We start from the raw sequence: 5,740 nt of genomic DNA on the forward strand, positions 1-5,740 counted from the left end.
CCATTCTTCTCTGCAGATCCTCTCAAGCTCTGTCAGGTTGGATGGGAAGCGTCGCAGCACAGCTATTTTCATGTCTCTCAGGAGATGTTCGATTGGGTTCAAGTCTGGGCTCTGGCTGGGCCACTCAAGGACATTTAGAGACTTGTCCCAAAGCCACTCCTGCAATTTCTTGGCTGTGTGCTTAGGGTCGTTGTCCTGTTGGAAGGTGAACCTTCGCCCCAGTCTGAGGTCCTCAGCGCTCTGGACTTTGCTCAGTTATTTAGGGAAGAAGCAGTCAGCTGGTATTCTGTCTATAATGGAGTGGCCAGCACAGTCAACGGATCTCAACCCTATTGAGCTGTTGTGGGAGCAGCTTGACCGTAAGAAGTGCCCATCAAGCCAATCCAACTTGTGGGAGGTGCTTCAGGAAGCATGGGGTGAAATCTCTTCAGATTACCTCAACAAATTGACAACTAGAATGCCAAAGGTCTGCAAGGCTGTAATTTGAAGGACACAATTATTATTTCAATTAAAAATCATTATTTCTAACCTTGTCAATGACTACATTTCCTATTCATTTGCTATATTTCCTATTCAAACTCATTTCATGTATGTTTTCATGGAAAACAAGGACATTTCTAGTGACCCCAAACTTTTGAACGGTAGTGTATATATATTTATTTTATACATTTAACCCCTTTTTTGGGGTAGGCACAAAACTACCTTCATACTTTCATTAGTTTTTTTAAACCGGTACCGGTTACCTTCAGACGATTCCTGTCCCACTTGTGGGGGATCAACATTGTGTTCGTGAGAATTCCCTTTCCATTGAGTGATCATAATAGTTTGTAGGTCAAACCGTTTGGACGCTACAGACGTTTTCGAGAGAAGACCGATTTTCGGGATGTCTCATGGTCTGACAAACACCGCTCTAGGTCTGCCACCTTTCACCGCAGATGCGAAAGTGCGACGCTGGCTGATGCGGTGGATTGAGAAGCATCCAATGCAAAAAATCTGAATATCTCTAATTTAAACTGACGGATTTTGATGGTGTGTCAATCGACTCTAGGGGGTTAAATAGGGTATATTAGGAATATTGGCAGTACAAATGTACCAGGACAACTGATGTACTGTTTATTATATAGATATACTTTTATTAGAAATATGACACATTCATTTTGTGCTCTGAAAACTGTACATTAACAAAGAGTCAACCCGAGTGAACTAAAAAGGTGGAGGGGGCAGTGGAGGTTAAAGGTCAGGGTTCATGTCAGACATGTACAGGTCTGAGGAGGGAGTGACAGTCAGTGATACCAAAACACACACTGTTACATGGAGTTACAGAACACTCATATTCCAGTACCCTGAAAAGGATGGGCGGGGAATTATAATACGCATTCGAAATGGCACCCTATTCCCTATATACTGCACTACTTTTGACCTGGTCAAAAGCAGTGCACTATATAGGGAATAGGGTGCCATTTCAGACACAGATGTAATCTGAATAATCATGGTCATAATTATAATAATGAGAACAATAATCCCCAAGCACAGTAAGAAAGATATTTATAGGCTAAAATTCATTCTGTAGAACTCTGTTGAAATAATTACATTGCTGTACAACAGGACTCCAAAAGAGCCTTGTGCTTTCTCTGTGTGCAACTAATCCAAACCCCATACTGCAGAGTCACAACCTCTGTAATGTCCTATACAGTATTTATCATATATTTTTGATATTTATTAATTTCCATTGTCATTATTAAGCATAATTCTTTATTTACTCTGTGACATGAGTATCCTTCATTTTTTACCACCTGCATTTACCGAACAAGCAGAATCATATTTGCCACAAATGTACCAAGCCTGTTCGTACATCAAGCAACCAATCAAAACAGTGTCTCCTTGGCTTCTGCTGAGGTCATAGATGCTTCCACCAATGAGATCTGGCCATCTTGGCTTTCTGTGATGTCATTAAGAGCATCTGCAAATGAGATATCTCATCCTTGTTGGTCTATGCTGATGTCACTATCGCACCCACCAATCGCACCCACCAATGGGAGGGTTTCCCGCCCTTTTGGCTGACTGTGATGTCATCGGTCTGCTCCCTTCCTGTCAAGGGGGTGGGGACTCTGTCTGACAGTGCAGTGGAGGGTGGCGGGGCGGGGCTATTGGTTGGCATGGAGAGGCACATGGTTATGGTCCGGCAGTCTGCCTCCTCCACTGCCTAGGCGTGTTTGGGACATGTACTGGACATGTAGTTTGGTTGGAACATGTACTGTATGTTGGGTGAAGGTCTCATCCAGACCAGGTCCATTGCCTATAGGCTTGGTTGGAACGTGAACTATATGGTTGGTCCAGGTGATCTGTTAGCAGGGTGGAGAAGAGTCCATAGGCAGTTGCAGTCTGTCCTTTTAACCTACACCACCTACACCACCCAACTGCCTAACTAACTAACCATCCACAGAGATCTACCAGGAGGGGGAGAGGGATTCAAGCATGTGTCCAGTGAAGTAATAATGTGGATAATAACAGACCAGATATATGACTTTCTGACATAGTAAACAAAAAACTGATTCCAGCATCAATAAGAAAATATAACAAAATGCACTGTAAATCTGTTCTCTTTCCCCCCTTCATTTGGAAATCTCTCTCTCTCTCTCTCTCTCTCTCTCTCTCTCTCTCTCTCTCTCTCTCTCTCTCTCTCTCACCCCTGCCCGTTTCGTTGGTCATTGATCGTTGGTCGTTGGTTCCCAGAGTGAGATTGAGATGTGGAGCTGTGGGAAGGGAAGATGCCTGTATGTCTGAGAGCTGGGCTGGGGGACGAGGTTGGCTGCTCTCTGTCTCTCTCTCGGTCTGTCTCTCTGTCTCAGTCTCACACCTCTGTCTGCAGGTCCATGATCTCCTGTCCCACCAGAGGGATGGTGGCGCTGGCCTTCTCCCACTCCACGTTCTGCAGCTCCAGGGGAGAGGCTGCCAAGGGCTCCAGGTCCTTCCTCATCCACGACGGGGGAGAGTGGGTCTTCCTGATGCCCTCCCAGGCTCTCTTACTGGGTGTCTGCTGCTTGTCCTGTTGGATAGAGGGAGGGACAGGAGAGGAGAATAGGTCAACCAGAGAACAAACTAAATCATCAAAGGGCAAGAAATGTGATATTGAGGCATTGACATGCATTTTGGGGGTCACTTATAGAAAGAGAGGAGAGAGAAATGGAGAGAGAGAGAGAGAGAGAGAGAGAGAGAGAGAGAGAGAGAGAGAGAGAGAGAGAGAGAGAGAGAGAGAGAGAGAGAGAGAGAGAGAGAGAGAGAGAGAGAGAGAGAGAGAGAGAGAGAGAGAGAGACAGAGAGAGAGAGAGAGAGAGAGAGAGAGAGACAGAGAGAGAGAGAGAGAGAGAGAGAGTGCTATATATGGAGAGAGAATGGTAAAAAGAGAGAGTGGGAGAGAGACAAATGGAAAGAGAAAGGTTAAAGAAAAAAGAGGTGGAGAAGAGGAAGACAGAGAGAGTGAGATAGACAGAGGGAAAGGGATAAAGGGAGAGACAGAGTGTCGTACGCTCATGATGGTCTTGTCGCTGCCAGTTGAGGACACACTCCACCTCTTCCCTGCCTTCCCATCGCCAGGCGGAGACGCCCTGTCCTGGTCTGCACTGTGGATCTTCCTGTTCAGGTCCTGGAACATGTCCTGGTGACGCTTCCGCGTGTGCATGATCTTCTACATGGGACAAACACACAGGAAAATTAACCATCCATTTAGCCACCATCAACATCTATACAGCTCTCACATCGTGTGTTTTACACCATGTGCCACTTTAGTGTGACCAGAGAAAACATCCATCAACCTTAAACAACAACATAACTTGTGCAAGAGCTTCTACATGGACCAAACGCATAGAAAACACCCATTATAGAAAAATCATGATTAGCTACCATCCACCACAGACGTCTACAAAGCTTAGATACAGTACTGTATATCATCTGCTATGCAGTCCCATGCACCATAATTATAAAGAAAAGGGGATTATGTAAATTCTAGGGGTTTTTGGAAGCAGAATTGAGACATTAGAGACAGTTTGTCAAACCAGCAAGACATTATGAGGCGGCAGGTAGCTTAGTGGGTAAGAGCGTTGTGCCAGTAACCGAAAGGTCGCTGGTTCTAATCCCCGAGCCGACTAGGTGAAAAATCTGTCGATGTGCCCTTGAGCAAGGCACTTAACCCTAATTGCTCCTGTAAGTCGCTCTGGATAAGAGCGTCTGCTAAATGACTAAAATGTAAATGTAAATGTAATTATGTGAGAAGAATGCAGTCCAGAAGTCTGAAATTACCTCAAAGTCGAGCTCCGCGTAGCGGGATTTCGTCTCTGGATAAAGACAAGAGGGAAAGATTAAAAGATACATTCTACTATCATCTAAATGATATGCTGTGTGAGTCTGACTAGACAAAATGGTGATGTCTTCCTCAGCATTTCACTCTGTTTCACTGTTAGTTTCAAATCAGTAAAAATGACTGAGACAGTTTCTCAGTGGTAACAGTGACTCATGAGAAACTGAGCGTCCATGTTGGTTCATCCTGACCCCATTGGCGTGAATCCTTGCAGTAAACAGCTTGTGACCGAGTGACCTTTGTCAGCGAGCAGAGAAAGAAAGACCTTCAGGCTGGTTGGTTGTTGGTTGCCCTGGCAGCTGTGACCTTGCACACACAGCATTTTGGGAGGGGAGCGAGTTTGGCCCTGAGGTGAAAAGACACCAGCAGGCTGAGAAGTCTGTCTGTCTGTCTGACTGGCTGGCTTGGCACAGCTAGCTGTGCGTGTGTGTGTGCTGGTCAGTGTAGCAGTCTGAGTTTGAGCTCCCCCACTGAGCTGGCACATTGTCAATGAGAGAATACTCAAATCTGACCTTTTTAAAGATCTTAGTGTTCTGTCGAGCCAGGCAAGGTAGGGCTATTTCTGTACTTGTTGCCACTACAGTGCTGTTACTACACAGAAAAGGATACGACTATAAAGATATCTCAACAGAAACCCTATGCCTTGAATACAATACCACCACATACTGACAGTAAAGGGCACTGGTTGGTTTCTGATATTTTCTTTGATCAAGGAACATAAAGCCAATCTGTCCCATCTCCCTCCCCAAGTCATGTGGTGAGGACATGGGGTTGTGTGTGTTTGTATGTGTGTCTATGTGTGTGTGTGTCTTACCTCCAGGGAGCTCATGGAGAGCGTGGACACGGTCTCGCTCTTGGACATCACACCAGAGTTCCCAGAATCACCCTGTTCACACATGCTGTTAGTCATGTGGGATTCTCCGGAGACGTTCTGCATGTTGTGGATGGGCGACTCCCTCTCCGAGCAGGACACACTGACCAGGTCCGATGGCAGGCTCTTCAGCGCAAAACCCGGCACGCCCTCCACCCCCACCGAGCTGGCCAGGTGGATGAGCCTGGTCTGGGGCATCTGCTGCTCCATGCTGATGTTGTACTTGGCCGTCGTGTCCTCCTTGCTGCCCTTTCCGGGCCGCCCCAGGGTGCCAGTGTTGTTGTTGTTAGGCAGGATGATGTACCCTTGTCCCGGGCCTGTTCCTGTGCCCTCAGGCCCCCGGCTCCCCTGTCCCCTGTGGAGACAGCTCCCCGTCGAGCTGTTTAAAGAGCTCCCCGTCACAGATGTAGATGGACTTTGCTCCCGGCAGCTCGGTGCTGATGCCCTTGGTGGCGCCACCCTTCTCCCTGCGCAGCGTGAGGGTATGGCTGGGGTAGTCTGCCACATTCTGGAGG

General features: G+C 46.8%; 1 pseudogene across 1 annotated transcript in view; it reads right to left on the minus strand.

Moving 5' to 3' along the window:
* Positions 1 to 1,160: 1,160 nt before the first annotated feature.
* LOC311108167 (adhesion G protein-coupled receptor B1-like) overlaps positions 1,161 to 5,740 on the minus strand; it is a 65,273-nt pseudogene continuing 60,693 nt past the window's right edge. The window contains exons 26-29 of the transcript XR_014615278.1: positions 5,169 to 5,733; positions 4,297 to 4,331; positions 3,527 to 3,685; positions 1,161 to 3,046 (exon numbers count right to left, since the gene is read on the minus strand). The product of XR_014615278.1 is annotated as an adhesion G protein-coupled receptor B1-like (transcript). The remainder of the gene's footprint in view (positions 3,047 to 3,526; positions 3,686 to 4,296; positions 4,332 to 5,168; positions 5,734 to 5,740) is intronic.

Source organism: Coregonus lavaretus, assembly GCF_964263955.1.
Source record: "Coregonus lavaretus genome assembly, chromosome: 3".
NCBI lineage: Eukaryota > Metazoa > Chordata > Actinopteri > Salmoniformes > Salmonidae > Coregonus > Coregonus lavaretus.